Raw genomic sequence first — 26473 nt, 5'->3', positions numbered from 1 at the left:
GCTATGCTTCCAAACAGGGAAAAAGCAGGGAAAGAAGAAGAGGAGGAAAAAAAGGGGGGGGAGCTTACCATTATTTTCATTCCTCTGTCAAGTCCACGATGTCCAACTCTCAGCTCTGAAGCATTCTCACACAACCAGGCTTGGGTCAGATAAATACTTCTTTATTAAGAGGTACATGTAGCTTGTAAACAGAACATTGCTAAAACTAACGCCTTGGGTAAACCTCCCTCTATTTATCCCCCCTCCCCTTATTGCCTGGCGTCGTGACTCCTCTTCACCTGTTGTTGACCTCTCTCCTTCCTCCCGGAGCTTCTTCCTGGTTCTTTGGGCCCCAGCTGCCTGGCTGGCAATCAAGCCAGTCTAAATTGCCCATATATGGTTAAGCTGCTTCCCAACTCCCCTTACAACCATTAACAGCCACCCCCCCCTCCTTAGTTACAAGTGGCAGAAACAAATCAATCCAACTCCCAACGAATGCAATACAGTGGAAAACAACAACAGTTGGGTGATGCAGGTTCTGGCATCCTCAGTCTTGTCATTGAGATTCAATACGTTTATTTTTAAAGCTGCTTATGCAAATGGAAACACAAGAATGGAAAGGAAGCATGAAAATGGAAGTTCTGGGCCTGAAAATTCCATACTTCCTGCTGAAAAGAATGCAGTCTTAAGATTGCAGCCTAAAGACATCACCATGGGTCATGATAAAGTAGGGGAAACTGGATGAGTGAGATGAGAAAAGCAAATAATGAAGTGTTTTGATAGCTAAATCTTTAGAAGCAAGGTGTTTGTGTGGGAAGAGAAAACGGGATTTGTATTTTCATTGTGCCTATGTTTCTTACTGATCTTCCTCATTCTGACAGAGAAAATAATCCTTCTTGTTCTCTTGGGCTTGGGCCATTCAGAATCATATCTTAAAGTTAATTTAAGTGTGACAGTGACTGCTGGGTTTGTGTGTGTGCTTGAAATATGACTTGGTCACATGGCATGTGGAGTCATAAAGCATATACAGTATGATCCTTCTGCAAGGGATCAGTTCTTACCTCTTGAAGAACTCAGTTCGTCTCCTGGTTGCCAAAAAGAAGGAAAAATGGCAGACTACTCTTGGGGGAAAATAAAGCAAATTTCCACCCCTCGTTTAAAAGGGGGAATGGGAAGGATTAAATTCTCTGTCTTCTTAAGAGCAAGAAGAATATGAGTAAGGACCATTGAACTGTCCTTCCCCTTGCTGCCTTCACTTCTAGTACTTGTACCTTGAGTGACCAGGTTATGACATCAGAATCTGCTAAGAGGCATCTGCAGGGTTCATCTATATGATTGTTTTGCTCTTAGATACAGTGGCACTTATTCCTGGTTTTAGCTCAAAAATGGAATATCTGTGCCACCCAATCCACTTCTTTTGGAATCCCTCCACCATCATTGTTAAAAATTGGCATACAGTTTCAGCTAGAGTCAAAAAGCCTTCCTTAAAAAAGACTTAAGATAGTTTTTAAAAAGTCTCCAAAATTCCAGGAAGTAAATAAGAAAATCCAGACCTTCCTCATATGTATGATGTATGGCCCTCTCTGGCCTTTGCCTTCTCCTCCATATATTGGTAGAATCTGGCCAGCAAAAGGTTGTCTGCTCCTTTGTTCTGTTCTACAAAATTGGGACATAGCTGTGTTTACTATCTGTTTTCAGTCATATCTGCTTAACCATGCACCAAACCAAGGCACGTTTTTTAAAAAAAAAAATGAAAAGAATAACATTTCCCATCAGGTTCTTGCAAAGATGAATTAGATAAGGAAAATTCCTGCATACAACTAGTTCTTGACTTATGACTATTTGTTTAGGGATCATTCGAAGTTACGATAGTGCTGAAAGGTGACTTACAACCAGTCCTCGCACTTATAACTGTCGCAGCATCCCCATGGTCATGTGATCAAAATTCAGGCACTTGGCAACCACCATGTACTTACGACAGTTGCAGCATGTCAGGATCATGTGATCACCATTTGTGACCTTCCCAGCCAGCTTCTGACAAGCAAAATCAATGGGGAACTGTGTGATTTGCTTAACGACCATGTGATTCACTTAGTGACTGTTGTAAAACATGTTGTAAAATCGGGTGCCGTCACGTGATGCCTTGCGTAACAACCGCACAGCTTAACAATGAATTTTCCCGTCTCTCTTGTGGTCGTAAGTCGAGGACTTCCTGTAGTCCTATAGGAAGGCAGTGGCATACAGATATGACTGCTTTAATTATTAGACTATTATATGCTGTATACAGTTCTACATGATCAGTTCTGTAGATACCATCTGAAATGTGAATCATTTACATGGAAAGCCACCTTTTTAGACTTGGTACCTTCCAAAGGCTTTGATGGTTTGACTAAGAATTCTGGGAGTTTTATTTTGATGTATCTGAAAGGTGCTAATGTTAAAACACAAAATGCCACATTTCTTCCTTGTTCATTTGCTATCTGTAGCTTATGGTTTCAGTCATAGAGAGTCATATGAGATAAAAGCTGTTGGAGTGAAAATGGTCAGTAGGTAAGTGGGCAGTGGAAATTAGCATATATATGCACAACTTGTGTATAAAAGAGGAAGATTGATATTTATTTCCAAAATCAGTGATACTGGAAATATCATCCATGATTATTTATTTAAATGATTGAAATCTATAGTTTATACTTAAGTAAATTACAAGGATTATTTGAAACCATATAGTTCCACATGTGGAAAAGTTGACATGGAAAAAATTAGGAATGGAACATTTTCCATGTTGTCTTGCCTCACTGATTGTAATGCTATGTGGGAATAACCTTGGGAGGCTGGGTGAAGAGATGCTGCCTAGGGAACAGTCAGATAAGTGGGAACATAGCCCACAGCTGCATAGAGGGCAGAGCAAGAGGTTCAGGAGGGACTCTCCCTAAGTTATCGGTTTGTAAAAATGTCGGCAGGAGAACTGTACTTTCAGACTTGCAAGATTCTGTTAATGTAGCCCTTATAATAAAGTAGAATTAGCTCATCTGGTTGTGTTTCCTGTCTGGTCTACCTGGGAAGGCTGACACTGATTCAGATTTAAGGATTGCTGGAATTGCTAGATCTTCACACTAACAGGATTGGGTATTGAAAGGACATATTGTAGTCTTCATGGTGCTTCTTCAGAGAAGTACCTCGGGAAGGGCTGTTTAGAATAGAGAGGAGAGAGAGCAGACCTGTGCTGAATTTATAAATACCTTACTTAAATATTCAGACCAGTGTTTTGTAATCCATTATATGGGGGGCTGCATGATTTGGAAGATTCAGCTGGGATGCTGTGCAGCTACCAGTTTTGCAAGGAGAGTAAGGTATTAAGGTATTTCATCATTGCTAGTTGATTACCAATAGGTATCTGAATTCAGAATCTGAAATAGTAGATGGTTTTCATTTTGTTAAAGCTTTAAATAGCTTTGAGAGAGGCTAAGGTTAATAACTCTTAATTATTTCCAACACTGACAGTTCTCTAGCAAATAAAAATCTAGCATATTTATTTGTCTTGGCCATATTGGTTACTAGAAATGCAGCATGTGTGCCGAATGTAGCCATGCCATTCCATTTTCAGTTAACAGTCAGTGCACTGAAACACTCATTCCCAAGTGATGGCCCATGTGAATGCTAGGCAACTGTCAGGCTTCTCTATCCTAACATTCTCCCTATGCATTGGGAACTGGAGGTGTAAGAAATGTAGTCAACAACACATCTGGTGGGGATGAAGAGGGGTGGCCTAAGTTTTGAGGCCATTGGGAAGTTTCCCCAGGATACAGTTTGTAATAAGGAAATGAGCTATGAATGCCAGTACCACGTGGGGTCTTTGCCCTTCTCCAGGATAGAACTAGGAATGTGTGATCTCATGCTCTCATCTCTGTTCGGCAGTTGAACCCATTTTTTTTTCCAGTACTGCTGCACTGCATCTGAAGTTGTTATGAAGGCAATTGCTTTGTTGAAGTTTTTGGAGAAGGGGTGAACCAATTTCCCTTTGGCGATAACGGTTGCTTTATCTAGCCTCCCAGCTCCTGGGTGCTCTTCAGTCTCTTCTGTCTTCCTGTGGAGGTTCAATTGCTGCCATAATGATATCAAAACACTGCTGTCTCTAGGACTTTAAATGCCAGAGAGGGACTGTGTTTTGGCAGCTTGGCAGCTTCTCTCTTAGCAGAAGTTGGGTACAAAGGCATACAGCATGAACTAAAAATATGGAGTAGGTGGAGCTTTGATGCAATGACATTCTTTATATTCTGCTCTTAGTCATCTGAGGGTAACTGGTTGTTTTCAGGTTGGTGGCAGTGAAGCTGGATGTAGGTGAGCTTTGAATTACTCTTGTGAGATTGGGAGGGGTGAGAATGGGGATGATGTGGAAGTGCTGAAATCAGAAAGTTGGCCTTACTTTGGCCTTACTTAGCCTCTCTCCTCCTTTGTTGGAACCCTGCTTTAGATTGTGGCATTACATTATGAACAGGGGCATGGATAAATCTGATCAGATCAAGACTTGGATGACAAAAATGATGCATAGCTTGTTGAAAGAGAGACTAAGGATGAATATAACAGTCTATAAATATTTGAGAGGTAATAATATGAAGGAGGGGGAGGTATTATTTGCAGTGCTTGCAGCAGCATAAGAAAGAGTGATGGCTTGAAACTAAAAAATACAAAGGAAATAATTAAATTAGGAGACACTTCTTTTCTGAACTAGAAGTTCAGTTAGGTCCTTGGAATACAAGGCAATGCTTCAAGCATCATTGACAGAGGGGTTTAAGAGAATTGCTTGGGACTATTCTCGAGACAGTTCTTAACCTCTGCAGAGGTAGATTATTTATATTAGGCAGCTAAGAGCCTAGCAGCATGTTGCATTTGTGACATGGCTAGCAATAATATTGTGTATGCAATTTAAAAAATATTAAATATTTAGTATACAGTGTAGTTATTTTCAAAACACCAGTGTGGAAGGGAAACTAGATTTAAATTTCCCTCCCTAATCACAATACTGTACTGTTGAAATTTCCTCTCCCCCCTCCCCTACCTGCATGCAGCCATTAATGATGTAGTTTACTCTTAGTATTTATTCCTGTGACAGGAGAAGGATTTATCGACAGCACATTCCCAAGGACAGTGCCTCACACATACAGACATTCATTGGCATCTGTTATTTAATTTTCTAAAGCCCAAAAGCTTATAGCTGATCACATCATTAGCATGAGGTATAGCGTATGGGCTCAGGTTGCACATTAAATAAAAGCAAAACCAATAGTCCTATCAAGATTATTGCATTTGCAAATATGTCTTTTTTTAAAGTGTACACTTAAAAAAAATTTAACCCATTTGCTGTATGGAAAGGAAAAGACACTGTATGTGTTCAGAGACACTTTGGCTGTATTGGTGCCCTCCAGCTGTGGAGGTGCTGATAGGAAATTCTGGGAGTTGTGATACAGCACATCTGGAGGGTACTAAATTGAGGAAGCCTGGCTTGGACTGACTTGCGACCCCCAGTTCTTAAATGTTCCAGAGATTGTTGCAGAAAACTTTGCTGGCCAAGTAGCTGCCATCGGGGCACATCCTGTACCTTTGGAAGAGCCATTTGTTTTGCAATATAGCTGACTTCATAGCTGTGTTGTCTCTGTGCATAGCACCTTCTACAAAAATGAATGATTACTAACAACTGTTAATATCCTGAAATGTACCGAGGGATAAAAAGCAGATTTTGCAGGTTGCATCTGTTATTTAATATTTGGTTATCTGTTCTGTTCTTTCTCTTTTCTTTTTCTTTTTCTCCTTCCAGGACGGATGCTAATTCAAGACATTCCTTCCCTGGCCAGCAGAGGGCATCGAAAGAGCACATCTGACTTAGTTGTGGACTCCACCTGCTGCAGCAGTTCATACCAGCCATCCCTGTATCCTTATTACAGCAACCTGTACAGCTATTCTCAGTATCAAATGGCTGTGACCACCTCACCTATTAAGAGCAGCCTCCGGAGCTTCCCAGCAACTTATATGTTGGGAAACCAATGGCAGGTACTGTGTAAATGAATAAGGGCATGGCCTTGTTTGGTAAACCTTAAGATTGTTCTAAGTTCTTTGAGTATCATTGGAATTGCTGCAGTTCTACAGATTCAAAGTATGTGACATCTTCCCTAACCTCATACTCCCTAAGTGTGTTGGACTAGAACTGCCATTATTCCCAGTTATTATTGTTTATTGTCAGTGATGATGGAAATTTATTTATTTATTTATATTTCAAATTTGGACACAGCCCATCTCACAAGGAAGTGACATTGTACTTCAATGCATCTAGAGAGGAGCAGATCAGAAAAAACAAACATAGTATTGTCATGCTCACTTTTGTTTTGTTTTTTCCTCCTCAAAATAGGTATATGTTAATTGAGATTCTATCTTTAGATTTATTGGGAATATAAGTTTATCAGTTCAGCATCTCAAGAGTCATTTGCTGTTTGCTGTTATTGGTTTTGTAATTTTACATAAATGTAACTAGTAGTAGAGTGTTTGACCAGTACTGAGGATATTGGTTCAAATTCCCACTTAGCCATGAAGCACATTGGTTGAGCTTGGACCATTCACACACGCTTGGTCAGCTTACTTGACCTCACAGGATTGGTATGCAGAAAAACTGGGGAGGAGAAAAATCATGTAGTGAACACCTGTACAGAATAAACAAATAACAGAGCCGCTACAGCTCTGGATAAAGACGTGCCATGTTTAATCTGCCCTCATTATCCTACATTTATTATAAAAACAGGGACTTGGGGCTTGCATTGGTGGGAACTCTAATTGGATGTAAGCCCCACTGAATAAAAGATTCTTGCCTTGAAAGCATAAGAAATTGTATGATATACTGATGCAGACCATGTCTCTATCTAATATGACTGGCAATGGCTCTTTGGTGGTTCAGGCTGGAATTTTTCCACCTTCTCCCTGGAGAGAAAACCTGGAGCTTCAGTCTACAAAGCATCTGTTCTACCACTTGCCTGCAGCCTTGGAGTGATTACTCTTCATGCATTTAGAGACCTATCCAAATAGGAAGAGCTGTTTTTCAAAGACAGCCCAAAGAGGAATTGTAACACCTTTTACAAGAAGGTGATTCTCAGGAACAGGAGTCAAGTCTCAGGCAGGTAACCTTTTGATTGGAGATATTGTAAGAATTTTCCCTTCTTGACAAGGACAATGGTGAAAGAAAAGGCTGTTCAAAGGCTTCAATGATACTGCCTGTATATGAATTGCACATGTCTTTAAAGCTTTATATTTGAAAAAATGATATGCTCAAAATTAACACTTTCCTTTTCAAAGCCCTCTGTTCTTATTTCCTTCCTGTGGCATTGATTGGGAAGAAAATATGAAATAATTGCCATGGAAAGCTGAAAGGAAAAATTAATTGGGTGTACCAAGAGATATATTACATTATTAATTGCAAGAGGTGTTGAGTTTGTTGACCTAAACAATTTGTGTGTGAAGGATTGAAGAAAACTCAGGCATCACTTAAGCACTTTAGAATGTGGTTGCTGAATGTAGTTGCTATCTCAGCTAAGGAAGTGTTACTCCCATCACCTCTACCTTCCACACTCACCTCAGGGGGGAATCATCTGAAACGATTTAGGTGGCTGTGCTAGACATGAGGGTAGTAGCACATGGAAGAAGTTGGCTGCATGAGAGCCCCCATTTCAGTGCCCCACATCCCTAGTGGCTGGCGATACTTGTCCAAAGTACTTTTACAAAAACTGCAGAATCCTTACAATGGGCTGTGATCAGAAGTTCCTGTTCTTCCACCAGGGTATCCATAATCTTGCGAAGTCTGAAAATGTCAGTCCCAGCATAGGGAAAGGCTAGGTTAAGAGGCATTTATAGAAATGCTAACTCAAGATTTTAAACCATGGTTTGTTGAACAAACCATAGTGGCATAGCTGCTATTAGTAGTGGTATTTATTTATCTATTTATTTTATATTTTATAGCATGCCCAAATCTAATGCTGAGTGGGTTATGACACATTACAAGTTATTTTAAAAAGCAATAGTAATGTACCCACTCTCCCCCAAGATGGATACCAGTAACACTTAACTATTAGTATTATTTTTCTTTCCCATTTCTCACTTGTGACAGTGTCAAATTTGTTTACAGTAGAAGAATTAAAACAAAATAATTGTAGCAAATTAAATAGTATAAAACATATTCATAAAAAAGAAGGGAACAAAGGAAAGCAAAAAGACATCAGAATCCATCTGACATTTATATAGGGAAGAGTCTGGCAAAGGAAAGAGGTTTTTAACCAGTGCCTGAAAGATGTTATAATAGTGTCTCAAAAGCATTCTGGAGTGCAGGGGCCACTGTAGAGAAGGCCGCCCATGAATAATTGCCCACTTTCTCTCACAAGCAGGTCTTCCCTCTTCTTTCCATAACAGTTGTCTGCACAACATATTTATTCTTCCTTCTCGCTCAGTTGTGGTGGGTCACGTTGGATCAGCCTAGTTGTGAGGCTGCAGCAGCAGGTGTTCATCTTCTGCTGGTGGACATGGCTCATGCTGGTTTCTCTGCTCAGAGGGCTGTTTCACAATCTCAGTGGAGGGCCTGTTGGATTCTGATGCTGACCTCAGACTGTTTACAGCTCACTCCCAAACCCTAATCCTGAAGCCTCCAGTTAGAGCCCTGGCAATTGTCATCCTCTGCTGCAATCACCAGTACTGGGGTTGGAAGCTTCAGAGGAAGGCGAACTGCCCCAAACTTGAGCACCATATACTGTAGTCACTGAAGCAAGGCATGAGCTGTTTGCAGGCAGCACTAACACCAGTGGTACAGCTGCATTTTCAGCAATCATGGTTTGAGGGATGGGTTCTCAGGGCTTCAGAAAAGGAACTTAAAGGCCACAGTTTGCCCCCACATCTCTGTCTAAACCTGAAAAACAGCAGTTCTTCAGATTCTTAAACGATTTGTATTGAAGCCCCCAAATCAAATTAAAATTATTCCACTAGCTTTGTATTTCACCTAATACTTACACAGGATATTTCATAAAAATAGTGTGTTAGTCTAAGGTCCAAGATGAAGATCAAGGAGAGGGTGAAAACAAATCAGTAATGCAAATGAAAAAAGAGAAATAGACGGGGCCAGTGGTCCAGTGAGCAAGTATGCTGGTACACCCTAGTCTATCACTCCTACTTGGTTCTTCTTGTCAGTTGAAATGGCTAATCAAGACCAGATGGTCCCATCTATGGTTTGCTTTAGCATTATGCCCAGACCAGGACTGTTTTCTCCTATAGGTGGTAGTCATAAGCTAAGAACAAAATCAGGCTCTGGCTTGTTGAGAAAGACACAAGCCAGGATTCATATTGATTTGTTTAGCATAATGGTAAAAAAGCCACAGAAGGAAGTTTCTTGATTTGTCTAGCTCTCCCAACTGGGAGAAGAAGCCACATAGGAATGATCCAAGCAGGGAATATTAGACTGCTGGATCATTTCTGCTGAATGTTGTTTGAATTAGTTCAAAACTGCCTTGAAAAGCCCTGTATAAATTGTTTGTTTATTCCCATATGAAATAGAGCAATAGAATGTTGTTAGAGATGTTCTACTGATTGAATGTGAACATTATTTTTAAATTAGTCATGAGTAATCTATAAAATAGCCAATTGTATTTTAAATATTGGATTTAATATTAACATGTTGTTGAATTATCTCAGCAACCTGAATCCATTCTGGTTTGTCATTCAGACAGCATATTGTATATTATACAATACAGTTTTATGCTAAAAGTAACCTAATATTTCTGACAGCTCAAGTGTGACATGAATATAATCCATATTTCTTGGAGAAGCTAATCTATTTTCCAATACTGCTAATAGGGCTATATCTCATGGTATCTCAATGATTGAGATTCTGATGGTAACATATTGTTTATGAATCACTGCTTTTTTCTAAAACAGTAGATTAGAAGAGAATAGCAAAGGTTAATTAAGTTTGTCTGTCAAGGTGGGACAGATACAGAAGGCACTTGTAATTTTCAACTTAGAATCCATGGGAGGCAAACACAGCATCATTGTATATTTTTTAGTGGTAAAAAAGTCATTCAGGGGTTTAGAATTAAAACTGAAAAGTAATTCTGGTATGCTCAGTACATATGGTAATCCTTATTGTTATGGTAATTCCATATAATTCTGGACTCCAAAGCAGTTTCTCCAATTTGGGCAATCTCCAGATACAGTGTGTTCACCTTCAAGATCCTCACCAATAGCCATATTGTCTGGGATTTTAGGAGCTGAAATCTGCAGAATTGAAGAGCATCTGTTTGGAATAGGCTGCCTTAAAGCAACCTTTCTTAACTTCACACATTTTAGATGAATTGAAATTGCAACTCCCTAAATTCCAGCAAATATGTTTGCTAGTATTTGCTGTTCCAACATGTCTAGATGGTGTCATGTTAGAGAGTGTTTCTGTAGATGATCACTACAATAAATCCATAAGACAGGATACTACAGGTAGTCCTCAATTTAGGACCATTCGTTCAGTGACCGTTTGAAGTTACGATGGTACCGAACGAAGGGACTTACAACCAGTCCTTGAAGTTACAGCCGTTGCAGTGCCCCTGTGGTTGCATGATCGCAATCTGGGTGGTTGGCAACCTGTTCCCACTTATGACCAGTTGCCAAGCACCCTGCGGTCAATCGCCATTTGCAACTTTCCCTGCTTGGCAGGGAAGGTCACAAGTTACTGGGGTAAGTCTCCCCCACCCATGCACCTTCCCTAGTCCCTCTGTGGTTGCGCTGTGCCAGCCATTTGTGCACCCTCACGCACCCTTCCCAACCTGTGCAGCACCTCTTGAGCACCCCTGCGTACCCTTCCTGACCCACGCAGTATGCCTCACGTGCCCTCGACCTGCAGGGCACCCCTGCACACCACTCCCGACCCATGCCACACCCCGCACACCCTCCCCGACCTGTGCAGCACCTCTCCTGCACCCCCGCACACCTTCCCAACCTGCGCCACACCTCTGCATACCCTTCTCAACCCACATGGCGCCTTTCTCCTGCACGCCTTTCCTGACCCAGCAGCAGCCACTTACCTGCCTGCCGGCCTGGGACTTGCAACTTCCTGCTGGCTTCCCCACTGACTTTGCCTGTGGGAAGCTGGCAGGAAGTTGCCTTGCTTAATGACCGTGGGATTCAGTTAACAACAGCAACCAGGACTGCAGGATTTGCCATCGCTAAGCAATGTGGTTGCACTTTACGACCACATCACTTAGTGATGGAGATTCCAGTCCCAATTGTCATCATAAGTCAAGGACTACCTGTATGGGAAAGTAAATGGTTCTGTACATGGATAGATTTCCTTTGAGAGACTTTGTTGAAACAATAGGTTGGTGGAACTAGTATGCCGTTGTAACATGTCCAGTCATGGATTTGGTAATGCCTAGGATATACAAGCCATCTTTTATTAATCTCATATCTGTCCTGACTCTGAAACAAGAATAGATAGGATGAAGTTTACAAAAGTCATCATTTATTTGGTATAGGTGCTTTAAATGTGTTTTCTAGAGTGGAAAGATTAAGGTAACTCTCTCTTAAACTTGTTGCCTTCTTCCCTCATGCCCAGAGTCAATGATATATCTTTGAAATGTATGTGGCACACTGAAGCAAGAAAGTCCATTGTCAAGCTAAAGAGTTCACTGTTAACATTAAGTGATCATCTGGGTCTGTTTTATGAATACCATGTCAAGCATTTTAATGTTTGGCTAGTTCTTTACTGTTACTTAAAATAGAGCAGCTAAACTCTATTTTAGAGTTTATATTTTAGAGTTTAAAACTCTTCCTTTTTATAAAGGAAATCTTGTGGTTCAAATTTACTGTGTTATATATTCTAAATAGTTTAATAAAGCAAAAACTAACGCTTTTTAGTTTCTCTACTGGTTAATTTAACACATTGTTTGCAGAGCCGAGCCTGTTGGTCATACTGTGGTTCACAGACTTGGTGTAGATAATAAGATTATAAACCATGTCTCTTGCTAGGCAAGGACCATGTACTACTAATAATAGTTGTAATAATTCATTGGATCCTGGGAATTTAGGTGGATTTTTTTAAAGAATGAGAATGGGAGAAACACAAGAAGGCTTGAAAGGAAACAGGTCATTTCCCACATCCTTCAGAAAAGTAGAGATCCTTTAAGCACCAGTGGGTAGTGTGCCATTTATAGCTTCTAAAATTATATTTGTTTGTTTGTTTATATTTCAAATTTAGTCACCGCCCATCTCAGTGAGCAACTTTGGGCTTATCCTTTTGCAGAGATTATTTTTAGAGGGGGCAGAGAAGAACAGAAGCAAATCGAGACGCCATTTTTTTTTCACAGCAAAACAAAAGGAGATCATGAGCAGCGAGGTGGAAAAACCAGCCTGTACAAAACAGTTACTCTAACATAGGATTTTCTTCATGGACGAAAAATAACTTCCAGGGTCAGGATTCAGAGTTCTGTAAATGGGTATCCTCCTATATAATTTTGTTATTTAATGATGCCCAAGTGATTTGGATCAAAGAGTGTGTGCCAGTTTGACTGATCCCTTAGCTTTTGCCTTTGCTTCCTTCCCTCAGAGGGCACAGAGACTCACTAGATAGTGCTAATGTTCAGGTGCTGGCCAAAATGTTTATAAAGAAGGGGGGAAAGCAAACAAATATAAAGCCTTAGGGTCCAGCAGGACACTATTATATGGGAATGCTTATGTACTAGGAAACCAGATTATCACAAAAACAGTTCTCTATAGCAACTGCCAGTTATTGAAAACTGGAATGATACAGAGCAGGACAAGATGGCACCCCCAATTCCATATATAGAAATCAATGAGGTTGGCAACTGTTTTTTAATTTTACATTGTTTGGATGTAGGACAAAACTTTAAAATGACAGGATATGGCTAGGGAGATTCAGAAATCCATTGATCTGTTTTCTAAGACCTTTATATTGTTCCTACCTGACTTACCCAAAAGTCCTGCTATGGAAGTAGGAATGGAATAGCAATATCTTTCAGAAAGACCCACATGAATTTCAATAAAATTGATGACCCACAAATTTGATTGCTTTATCAATACAGGTAGTCCTCATTTAGCGACCACAGTTGGGACCGGCAACTCAGTCACTAAGTGGAAAATCACATGACCGTGACTGTGCTTAAGATTGTACTTCAGCTTTCCTTTTTCCCCCTCCCCAGCCCTTTGGAATGCTCACTCTGGTGCTGGAATAATCAGCAAGAAGGGAATTAATGTTTGTATTTACATTCTTTGGAGAGGAAGGGATTACAAGAGAATAAAAAGGCACACAATGGGGAATACACATCGAAAGGAATGTACTAGTGCTGGCTGTTTGCCTAGTGTGCTCAGGGGAAGTAAAAACAGGTCAGGCACAGGAGAAATTGCCTAAAGAGACTGCTTGTTTAAGCAATCATTCAGCTCTGTGAGGAGGGGAAAAAAGAAAATAAGAGTCAGGCACAGGACATGTACTAACTGACTGTAACGGCAAACGTGTCAGAGAGAGATGCTGCAAATGTCGTAAATGTGTGCCTTGCTTGCAAGGTTATTTTTTCAGCACCATTGTAACTTTGAATGGTCACTGCACAAGGCAGTCGGTAAGCAAGGTCTACCTATAGATAACTACGATCATTATAAAGCTTGGCAGTAAATATTATTACCATTATGAAATCAGGATTTTTATCTATCTATATAAATCCCCTCTCACCCCTCTGGGTGGTATGTGTCTTCCTCAATCTCAGGTTCTCTACTGGAGGCCTGGGAGTTTGAGGGTTCTGTGTAGTATCTTAGCTGCTCCTAGCACTACACTCTTCTGGACAGAGAGCTCTGATGTTGTTCCTTAAGAGTCATAGCCTCGAATGCTCCTACCACCACTGGGACCACTTTGGCTCCTGGATGCTCTGGGTTTTGTCCAGGACAGTGGCTTTGACACTCACCAGACCCTGTCCACCCTCTTTCCGGCTGCTGTACAGTCTCTGAGTACATCGCTAAGATGGCACCAAAAGATGAGCTGCTGAGAGAATGCCTGAGGCAGCAGCAGACAGGGGAGGAAGTTCAAGTGGAGGAAGTGCCATGGCAAGACAAGCCCCTGCATGGGATGTACCATTGACAGCTGCGGTGGCTGACACTGGGAAATCCTATCAGTGGCTGGAAAGGGCTGGACTAAAAGCACTGAGGCACTGATCATAGCAGCGCAAGAACAGGCACTAAGCACCAGATCCATAGAAGCAGGGTTCTACCACACTAGACAAGACCCAAGGTGCAGATTGTGCAAAGAGGCCTCAGAGACAGCAACACATAGTGGCAGGGTGTAAGATGCAGGCAGGAACAGCATACACTGAACAGCACAACCAAGTAGCTGGCATTGTATACAGGAACATCTGCACAGTGTATGGGCTAGACACCCCCCCCCCCCAAATCCAGATGGGAGATTCCACAGAAGGTCATGGAGAATAACAGGGCTAAGATCCTGTGGGACTTCCAGACCCAGACAGACAGGCAGGTACTGGCCAATCAACCAGACATCAAGGTAGTAGACAAAGACCAGAAGACAGCAGTAGTGATAGATGTAGCAGTGCCAAGTGACAGCAACATCAGGAAGGAGTATGAGAAGCTAGAGAAGTACCAGGGCCTGAAGGAGGAACCTGAGAGGATGTGGAAAGTAAAGGCCAAAGTGGTCCCAGTGGTGGTAGGAACACTCGTGGCTGTGACTCCTAAGCTGGGAGAGTGGCTTCAGGAGATCGCAGGAACCACATCAGAGCTCTCTGTGCAGAAGAGTGCACTGCTAGGAACAGCTATGATACTGCACAGAACTCTCAAACTCCCAGGCCTCTGGTAGAAGACCCGAGATTGAGGAAGACACATACATAGGGGTGAGAGGGGAATTTTTTATTATTAATTACACAGCCCTATATAAATAAAAACTCAAGGTGGCAAACATACCTAGTACTCCTGCCTCCTACTTTCCCCACAACAACAACCCTGTGAGGTGGGTTGGGCTGAGAGAGAGTTACTTTTGCCTGGTCTTACACAATTCAGCAGAGAGAGTATATATGAAGCCTGCAACTGAAGCCATGTAAAGAATGTCCATTGAAATGCACAGTTCTCTCATATGCAACTTTTCTTTGTATATTCATCCATGCACATGGTTTTATTTTGCTGCAGTTCATTTCCTGTAGTTGTGCTCTGCAATTTCTTGAGAATTTTAGTCTTCCTGGTTTGGTGAAGATTGGTTACACATTCATTTTATGCATTGAGGTATTGATCAGTTTGAGAAATGGAATCCTATATGATGGCAGGAATCAGGGGAATATACTCTCATGATATCCTTACTTCCTTTACACTGGAGGCAGAGATCCTTTTACAGTGGTGTCCACGCATGAAAGCTGGAAACTGGGTTGCTTGGAAGAGAATTGAAAGCATCCAGCCTTAGTTCTTTCCCAATAGCATACACACCGCTTTTTTGTTTCCTGATCATGACTAATCAAAGAAGCGCTAGAGGCATTTAGAAATGCTACCAAGACCTGCAAAACCTTGAGCAGTAACAACCACAGGATGTGAACAGTGTTGGCAGGGTAAACTTTACCAGGCACCTTCAGCTCTATGAGGACCTGGGCACCACTTGGGGCTTGAAAATGCCTCTGCCCAGATGGGAACAGTAACGCTGATGCTGCCTGAGTTGGAACAAATTGAGAATTTCAGGCCTAGCATTCTCAGGCGGAGAGTTCCAATGATGAATTCAGAGGGAGGAAAATGTGATATGCCAAAAATATGCTTCTGGGGTAGGGAAAATTGCCCCCATCCAATGCAGGTTTTCCCTCCTTGCATGCTTGTGTGATGGGCTCTTTCTGCTCTTTCTCTTAACAGGTGAAAAGCCCAGAAAGTCGACAGCCTGAGTTCCTGGTACAGGATAAATTCTTACTATCTCTCCAGCTCTTATTTGGGACAGAGTGTAGGGGCCCCTGTCCATGTTCCCCAAATTTTTCCTTCTCACTCTGGAAGAAAAACAAATGGTAAGCATCTTGTCAGCTTTCATGAGAAGAGGTGTTGGGGCTTCTTAAAAGCCAATGGTTGAACTAGGCAGAAGCACGTAACATTGGAGATAGATAACATTTTATTAAAATTTTCCGAATTACTCCTAAAATGGGTACTTCCTCTCATTTTTTTTTCTCCAGCATTATTCTTTCCTTAATTACTAATGGAGAGCAGACATTCCCAAGTATTGATTTATGTTTATGCTTAGGGACTTCTTCCTCCTTGAAAATCTGTGTGGTTTTGAAGTCTGCAACTGCTGGCATAGTGTTAAATCCTTCAACTTGAGTACTTTGTAACATATGAATTGTTGGGGGGGGGTATTTTACTCCAGACTCCTCAACATGCTGCCCTCCAGATGTGGCAGACCTGGCAAAGGAAATTTGGGAGCCGTTCTCCAACAGATCTCAAGGGCACCCAGTTGGAGAAGGCTGTATGTAGAGATTTGAAGGAGGAGAACGGTATGCCTTGTGCATTTTTAAACTGCAAAACGTTCAGTGCTTTCCATCATTACTGACTACTTGTTCTGGCAATATTCCAGATACTGATATTGTTCCTTAAGTTAGTCCATCAGTCAGCAACAGACAAGCAGGGAGATGTAATTTACTGAGCTCAAGCAGACTTTTCTAAGCTCTGACAAAGTATTTTTCCATAATAGGGTGACCTGCCGCCCTGAGAAGCACAGGTAAAATTATGAAGGGTGTGAATATAACACCACATGGCACACTTTTTGGATGGTCCTTCTAATAATAGTTCCCCCATCTTCCTAACACATTGATCATTTCGAGCCACACAGTATACGTTTCCATTTTAGAGGCAGACAAAGGTCTTCAGTCTTCTCTGTGATTGCAATAAGAATGTAGGAAGTGTGGAACTCTGTACATGTTTTTAAATCAAAATAGAAGAGTTTGAAGGATTTCACTCTTCAATTCTCTTTGTTTGATGCTCCATTTGTAAATGTCAGAATGAATTTTAACAACTTTATAGCTTAAAGACCTCAGTAGGTGGCAACACCTGGCGAACCTTGTCTGGCACAAAAGTGAAATGGGATTGTGATTGTTTAGTATTTGGATGGGGTACCTCCACATGGTTACATCTGTAGACTAAACTGGATGTCAAAACAAATACAAAAAACAAAAAACCGGAAGAAAGCACTTCCATATTGCTGCCGAAATGTATAGGTGGATGTATACATGTAGTTACCACTTGAAGAAGACCATATATTTATAGCTTCTATAGATCCCAACCTGGTTTACATTGATAGCCAGTTTATCACTGCCTCTGCAGAGCACAGATTGCAATATTGTGTTGAGCGCAAAACGTAACATCCTAGAATTCAATATTCAATCAGGTTTCCACTCCTTAAGGTTATAGAGATAGGTGTTAAGTAATGGGATTAATATCTGATGAAATCTCAGAAACCAGATGACTGGGTTGAAAGCACTACTACACCACCACCATTTCTAGTCTGCCACCTCTCCCCAAAGTCTCAGATCCAGTCTTGCAGCAGCCTCTTTGGCCCCCTGGCAGCTGTTTTGAACCTTCACCAGAGTCCACCAGCACTCACTTCAGTTGGCCAACATCAGTATCAGCCTTCTGCTAGCATTCTGCTCACCACCATCTACCACCATACAGAAGTGCCTTAGACAAATCTGTCAGGATTTTCATTCTCATGGGAAAGGATTCATCCCCTTATCTTTACAACAATAACAAATAATATTTTGGCTACAGAGATCATGTGAAAAACACCTGTTATTATGTGTTGTGTATTGTGCTATTTACTGCCACCTATTGGCGTGTGTATGCTAGTTACCCAGTGGGGGTGGCATAGAGCTATAATACAAGGAGAGGAAAATGTTCAGCCTCTCTGAGTAGTTGTTAGTTGTTTTAGTGTTAGCCACTATGTAGTTTTTATGGGCTACGTAGTTGTAACAAATTACCAAGTAGTGTACCTCTTCTCTAAGAGTTTGTAGCTAGAGATTTTGTTAAGCTTGTGTTGCGAATAAGTCTTGGATGCTACAATATAATGAGAAGATGTGTTTTTCTTTATATTTTGTATGATATTTGCATTTTATGGAATTTTGCATTTTTATCAATAAACACCAGTTAGTATATATTTTCTGACTGGATTTCTTTGGGAAACAAGAAATGGACATTGCATTGTGTTTGCTTTCATGGATAATATTTTCCTGGAGTTTTTGCTGCGCTCTGCACAAACAGGAGTGTTTGTGATTATCACTCTGCACGACAAAATCAGCCCTTGGTCTGTAAGCAGAATAACCTTGAGGCAATTTGTGGCCTTTCTTGTTGTTCACTGCTAGCCAGAGATGACAGCATTGGTGAATGAGTGCTGGCTACACAACTCTTAGGGCCTTTCACCACTGCTGAGTTGAGGTGCTTCCCCCCTGTCCTTAAGGTAGCTGAAAATTATATGGTATGAAAGTTTGTCCCCATTGCTGATCCCTATCCTGCCTCCGTTGCCTCTGTTCACAGTCATTGCCAACCACCTGGCTTCCCTCTAAGATAGTCATCCTAAAATATCTTATATTAGAGCAATAAATCAGATTAAAGTGTAATTTTGGATTAATACAGTATGTAATTAAAAACAGAAGGACATTGTATCCCAGCTATATATTAACCAGGTTTATTTTTTCTTAACTTGAGCTCAACCAAGGTCAAGTAGCTGGAGAGGCACAAATTCAAGTTCACCCTCATAACAAAAGCTGACTTGGGCTAGTTACCCTCAGTCTGACTTACCTCACAGGGTTGTTGTGAAGAAAAATCGGAGGGAGTGCTTTGTATGCTATCTTGAACTCCTGAGTAAAGGCAAGATACAAATCTATCAATCAGTTAGTGGTGGCAGCAGCTAACCAATTTTGGCTAATATTGGCTGGTAAGCAGGATCAGATGCTTGGATGGGAGGCTGTCGACTAGATGGAGAGGTTGAAGGAATATTCCAGAAGGCAATGGCAAATCACTTACGTGTTGTTACAGAGAAGAAGAAGAAGAAAAGGAATGTGCCTCTCTGGAGTAAAGTTTGATTCAAGGGAGATATTGTTTAAGGTGGAATCATGTGTATTTCTCTTGGGAAAGGCTCAAGAGAGGGAGGGATACAAGGCTTCCACCAAAAGGCCTTATGCCCACTAACCTATTAAGCTTCATGGTGACTCAAGCTGTGTGCCACGAAGAGGGCTTTATAGGTGGGAACCAGCACCTTAAATTGCACCTGGAAGCCTCCTGGGAGGCTATTACATACATGCTGTATGTTTTTCTGCAAGACATAATTCTGTGGACTAATGATTGGTTTATTTCCCAAATACCAGGATAATCTGAACTCTTGTTTGGTGGTTTATTGTTTAATAGGGATGCACAAAACTTTCTCTGCATGGAACAGCTAGTTTTCACTGGCTCACAACAACCAAAGCAAACATGTTTGGTGAGAACATAGATCAAAACATGCATGTTCTGGGCAGAGGTTTTTCAGGGGAGAGTGAAAAAAGTCAGGATGCTAGGCTTGCAGAACAGCTAAGGGGAAGAAGGGAAAGGAAGGCATCAGGACAATTAGGCAAGCAACCTGATGGAAATGCCACACTTGACACCAAGGACATCAGTGGTGGTGATGGTTAAGGGGAGGTAGGGAAATGAAGGCACTGAGAAACATGAGCAGGCAGGCTGGGTGGAAATGCCACATTTGAAACCAAAACCTACAGTGGTGGCAGAAGCCAAATGAAAATAGGGAAAGGAAGATACTGAGAAGATTGCAGAGGCCACATAGAAAAGGAGAGTGAGAGGCACGCCAGCCTTGTCCTACTTAACCCATAGGACCTCTTGATTTCATTCTAGTTTTGCCAAATCTCAGCTGGCCAGAGTGGTTTGAAACAAAGCACATTTATTGTTTCTGTGTTAAACTTCAGTTCACAGCATCCCTCACAACTAGCAAGGCTGGCTAAAGTTGATGGAAGTTAAAATCTAATTGCATCTGAGGAAGTTCCACATTGCTTGTCACTGGAATATTTTTGAAAAGGGGTTGAGTAAGTTTCCTCATACAGTACTTGTCAGTAAGAAAGAACATCCTTTTCTGGATTGGATCTACCCAGAGGCAGGACTATTCTGGCTTCCTTCTGACAGGAAGAACTCTATCCAGCTTTTGTTCTTTTACTCTGTAGCTATGCAACAGTACTCTTTTCATTGCTTCATAGAAGACTAATTTAAATCTAAACCTTCTTAAATCTAATCCTCCCATTAATTCAGCTTGTATAACTAGAGTCTCAAGAAAAAAGCCTCAGCGTTATCTATTTGAACCAGCGTCAGCATTTTTTTTACTTATGATTAAATTAATTATATATTGTGAAAACAATCAAGGTGGTCTACATCAAGTAGCAAAAATAAAACAATAGTAAAAACAATACACTTAAAATCACAAATTAAATCAACATAAATAATACCATCACAATAATTAAGAGGCAAAAGCCTGGCAATAGAAATGTTTCCCTTATTCTCAGTATTGGGACAGAGGGGGCCAAAAATACTTTTTTGACAAATGAACTGTTTGGCCTGGAAGCTCCACAGGACAAGACACTCTCCCATTTGCCTGCCAGACAAACGTCTGGTTTGAGGAGCATCCTCGAAGGGCTTTACCTGCTGATCTGAGTAAACAGGTTCCTAGCAGAAGAAGTAGTCCTGTAGATAACCAGTCTCTAAATTCTCTAGGGCTTTAAAAGTCAGCTATAGCCATTTAAATTATTGGGAGCCCATGCAGATCTTTCAGTGCAGGCATCATGAGATCATTGTACTTTGCACCAGTTAAAAGCCGAGTTATGACATTTTGTGCCGACTGGAACTTCCAGCCTTACATAAAGCAAATTGCATTAGTCAAGAAGGTTGTAACCAACTGTAGATAATTATTGGCAAGTTTGACAGGCTTAGGACAGGTCATGGGTTATGCAAATACACTCCTCGCCACAGTCACCACCTGCAAATCTACTGATAGCTGAGCATCAGGAAACACTTCCAAATTGTGAACCTGTTCTTTCCGGGCAGAGTCCAGCTCTCTCCTTCCCAACATCACCTCTGCCTTGTCTGGATTTAATTTCAGCTTGTTCTTCTTCATTCCTTGACTGAAGTTAGGTAGCATGTAAGGGTATTGACTGCTTTCTTGTCTGTGTAAGCCCAGCATGATGGAGTCCATATATCTACAACAGAAAAATAATTGTTCTTAAAGATATCATGTAAATTCTTGAATATGGGTCGGTATTCTTAGCCTAGATACAGAAGGACACATTACTTTCATTAAAAATATAATAAAGTTAGTGGTGATATAATTTTTATTTATTGATGACATTCATATATTAAGAAAAGTTGTCTGCAGGTTTGTTTGTTTGTTTGTTTGTTTTGGTGCCTTCAAGTCAGTTTCTGACTCCTGGTGACTGCCTGGACTAATCTCTGCCATTTTCTTGGCAAGATTTTTTTGGAAGTGGTTTGCCATTGCCTCCTTCCTAGGGCTGAGAGAGCGTGACTGACCCAAGGTGATCAAACTGAATTTCTTCCTAAGGCAGGACTAGGACTCACGGTCTTACATCTCTAGCCTGGTGCCTTAACCACTTCACCAATCTGGCTCTCAAAAAAATTAAAATCATAAAAATATGATTACAGAGTTCAGTTCTTTAATAATGTTGCTTGCTTGTAAAAGATTGCATTGCTATGTTTCCTCTATCTTGAAAGCAATAAAAGTAGTAACTTTAAATCAATGGAGTCAAGGGGAGGAGAATGGCTCTGTAGTCAATTTCACTGGATATTGTTCCCCCCTAAATTATAAACATTCAAAATAGAATGACCCCAACACGTTAAGCCTCAAGGGACATCTTCGGTGATTTTGATTTCCGTAAAAATGGCAAACCACTTCCAAAAATGTTGCCAAGAAAACTGCAGGGACTTATCCAGTAGCCAGGAATCAACACTGACTCAAAAGCATTCTTACCCCCTTCATAAAAAAGAAACTACTGAACAGGAAAAAGGGGCTCTTTTTTTTTTTTTTTGCCAATTCTCATTTAAGAAAAAGAATTTAAGAAAAAGAAATTAATTTTGAATTGCCTTTCAAAGAAAAGCACTTTAGTGAATCTCACTTGGGTGGAATATGAGCTGGCCATGGCATGTGTGTCTCCTGTCTTTCATGGTGCAGCCATCTCTCCAGGGATCAGTAACTTCCCTGGGATCACACACTTACTTAAATTCCAAGGAAGATGCCCCAAGAGAACTCCTCCTGTGCTTTTTCAGACAGGGAAGTGTGGTAGAAAGATAAATAAGAGAAAATAACCTCAGCGGTTGCAGCCTTTGCCAAGCACCTTGAGAATAAAGTAGAAAAAACAAAATGTTCCTCTCATGGGAGGAAAACTCCTGAGAAATTCAAAGGCAACTTCAGCACAGCACTACTGTTAGGCTTCCAAGAAAGGGGCAATTGCTTAGTTGGGGGAGGGACAGTTGCCCTGGCAACTAGATTTTAGAACTTCTGGGAGTACTTGCATAGCAGCAGCCACACCAATGTGCAGAATATGCCTCCAGTTTCAATCTTGTGATCGTTGTTAGTGCTATTACACTTTTGTAGAAATGAGGTCCAGATGTCCATGGAATAAGCATGGGGGAAAAGATCTGCTTTGTGCTTACTGACTTCTCCCTGAATTGTATAGTCCAAAATGGATTGTTTTTATATATGCAGTTGTTTCTTCCAGTTCATAAAGAGTCCATATTTGCAAAGTACATATGTGCAAAGGAATTGTTCTGTGATTCCCATTGAGTTGTCACTTTTTTCTGTGCCTTTAAGAGCAACCAAAAATTCAGCTGCTGAGTTATTGCTTAATTTTTCTGTTATATGCCTATTAAAAGCATTGGAGTCCTTTCAGAAATAAGTAGCAATGCCAGTTCTAATGGAGTTGAAGTCAAGTTGAACAGCATAAGAACAGGCGTTGCTACCTTTTTTTCCAAATGAGCTCCAGTGCCTTTAATAAGACCATAACAAATTAGTATTTTTTTTTCTGTTCAACCAAGGGGCAGCCCCTTGTTAAACTAGTTTGATCCTGCAAAGTTAAACGTGGATGATTTGACCTTGGGTCAAAGACCATCAGGAAATCCCAGGGCTGTAGGCTATGTTGGGAAGTTTGAAGAGCATTCCCCAAAAAGCAACCACAATCAACTTTTGTATTGTTGCCAAGAAAATATGGATGTGTCCATATAGTCATTTGAACATCTAAAATTAAGCTTGATTGTATACCTTTTCGTACCTTTTGTATGAACATATTTGGTGAGGATTTCCTTCTCTGGGGTGCTTCCACCATCAAAAACTAGTCAGTTGGTGATAACATAGATTTTTCTCAAGTTGAACGCAAATAGCTTATCCTGGAATATTTGTCTGCCATCTAATTTGCCCAAGCTTCTAAATGAGTCTCAACATTGAAGTTAATGTTGTTTCTGAAATGTATTGCTTAAAGTCATACTGTCACTGACATCTTCCTGGAGGCAAGGAAGTCAAGCTGACATGTGTGTCATGACATCATCACACAAACAATGCAACTTAGGTACCTGTGCCATACATTACGACATCACACAATTGTATCATTTGTGTCATGACATGGTGCAAGTGTCATTTTGAGGTCATTGTGGCTTCTTATAGATACTGCTGTTTACTGGTGTTACTGCTGTTTTGTAATGCAATTGTTTGATGTCTCTTTTTTGGTTTTATCGTATGTTTTTTCTGTAATCCACCTTTTAAAACGTTAAGGTTGAAATTATTTTAAAATACGAATAATTACCACTCTTATTCTTCTAAGCTTTAAGCAGGTAAGAATCCTCTTGATCTTAATAAAATAATCACACAACCTTTATAGATGTTATTCAGATATAACCAGAACTTCAAGGAGGAGACCTTGTTTTATTCTGCATAAAATACAATTGACTCATCATTCACTTGTTTTATTGAAGTTAGAAGAGGTTAGTTAATACACAAAAGTTTGGTTATTTCCCATAGATTGTCAGCTTGTATGACAAGCAAAGAGTTTGTAGGTTTGTTTTTTCTCATTGTGGAGCAGGTTTGGTGACAGAAGTTTATTCACCTGCTAAATTTCTTATCATGCAGCTCTTAAAATTCTGAGAATCTTACACGAGAGGGAGAGATGTTGTTCAGTTTTTGTGTGTGGATTTGCAGGGGGCTTAAAAAGGACAAAACAATGTGACTATCTATGCTTATATGCTCATCTGAGGTACAATCAATCTATTACTGTGAATGGGCAGCCCATCATTCAAGTTCATGTTTTATGACCCACCATGGGCAGAAGTCTTCTCTATCTCTACCCATCCCTGGGAGAATGGGTGAGAGAAATGAAACTGAGTATCCCTAGAAGAAGGCATGGCTGGTGTCCTGAACTAATATTTTGTGACTAACATTTAACCTGGGTCCAATTTTGTGGTTCCCTCTCCGAGAATAATGTCTTGCACATGTCTAGAACTGTGCTTAATCAAGTACAAGTTCTGGTTCTACACTGGATTGATTTGTCCATAGGTGTATGTAAGGCAGGTTGGCTGTAAAATATTACGATTCCAGGTAATTTAACTTGGCATTCTCTTTTTTCTTTCCCCTCCCCCTTTATCCCATTGCTTTTGTAGTATTTTCAAGATTATGGCTTGGTTTCAATTCCCAGCAGTTTTCCCATCAGCAATGAAAGTACCGAGGCTGTGCTGGAGTGTGAGTCGGCCTCTGACTCCAGCACCTTTCCAGTTCATTTTGTTATGGAAGATGGCGAATAAGCTGTGATTAAAAAAAAAAAAAAGTCCTGCTGTTGATTTCCTTGAAGAAGTGCCTTCGTGTTAATTTGTGTCTGCCTGTTTTGTGATGACACATGCTGAAATAACTGTTGAGAAAATGTTCACTTATTCCCTTCATATTTGTTCCGCACTTTGTGACTTGCAATCTTAGATAAAGATTAGAACAATGCAGTGCAGAGTGCTATAAGAGTTTTACCCTTAAGTATATTGAAGGAAAATCATTTGTATAATCTTTTTTTTTAAAACCTCCATTTGACTAGTATATAGTTATAATTAAATATTATTTTGTAGATTATTTTGTAGATAAAATGTAATCAAAAGTTCAGTGTACACAAAGATACTTAAATTTGCTTACAACCACTTTGATATCATTCTTTATTAAGAATGATCAAACAAGGTTTAGAAAAACTAGGCAAAGAGCAGATAACATTAGATTAGTTGTAGATTTAATTGACTTGAATAAAAACAAAAATCAATTTGAAATTTTATTAGATGCTGAAAAAGCCTTTAATAAAATATATAAACAGTACATGTTTGCCATACTAAACAGGTTCGGATTTCCTTTAGAATTCATAAAATGGATCAGGCTATTATATGAGTCATCGACATCTAATGTAAAGGTTAATGGCATGTTCTGTGCTACTTTCCCACTATTTAGAGGAACTAGACAAGGAAGTCCATTTTCACCCTTGCTTTTTAATATCTGCGTGGAACCCTTGGCTTGTGCTATTAGACAACACAGAGAGATCTACAGAGTAATACATCATTCAGCTGAATATAAATTGGCTTTATTTGCAGATGACATTTTATTTCTAAACCTCACATCACTATTCCAGTGTTGATGCAAATAATAGATGCCTTTAGTAAAATAGCAGGATACTCTATCAACTGGTCCAAATCGGAATTGATGCCAATAGGTGAAAATTTGGTTACCCATCCATTTAAGGAATATCAATCCCGTATTTGTACCAAATCTATTAAATATCTAGGTATGTGCATACTGAAAGATATATCTGAGTTAGTAACATGCAATATAAATAAAAGTTATCAGATATTGATAGCTGGGAGTCATTAAATCTTACCCTTTGGGAAAGGTAAATGCTCTCAAAATGAATATTATTCCCAGATTAATTTATATTCTGAGAGCAATCCCATTCTATATAGCTGGAAAATATTTTCAGAAAGTAAATTCTTTGTTTAGAAAATTTCTATGGGGTTCTTCAGTTCCAAGAATATCTTTACAGAAAATGCAACTACCAATTAATGAGGGCAGATTTGGTTTCCCAAATCTGGGAAATAGGTAAGCTATATCATCAAGCTTACCTATTGTCAAGTATTAAATACTGGAAGCCAACAGTTGGTGTTAATTTTCTGATTTGGGCAACTTTGGAATATACATATATAGCACCTTTGGTTGGATGGACAGTATTAGGATATAAATACACTAGAACTCTAGTATCTCTAGAAACAATTATGTCAGTCAAAAAGTTATGGAATGGAATGTCTAAAAAAAGAAGATTTTATACCTTTTCCCATGCTAAATTGACTTTATTTCCCAACTTTAAAAATTGGGAAAAAGATAGTGATATAGAAAATTGGATGGAAGTGGCGA

The 26473-nt window shown here is 40.2% G+C and overlaps 1 pseudogene; it reads left to right on the top strand.

Moving 5' to 3' along the window:
• The window catches only part of LOC103063995 (doublesex- and mab-3-related transcription factor 1-like), a 32459-nt pseudogene extending 7616 nt beyond the window's left edge, over positions 1-24843 (top strand).
• Positions 24844-26473: the final 1630 nt, after the last annotated feature.

This window comes from Python bivittatus, unplaced genomic scaffold (assembly GCF_059951505.1).
Source record: "Python bivittatus isolate LINGU-HERP-01145 unplaced genomic scaffold, Pbiv_v1 ctg000610_np1212, whole genome shotgun sequence".
Lineage (NCBI taxonomy): Eukaryota > Metazoa > Chordata > Lepidosauria > Squamata > Pythonidae > Python > Python bivittatus.
Note: the sequence above shows the minus strand (reverse complement) of the source record. Positions and strands in the feature narration are given on the sequence as shown.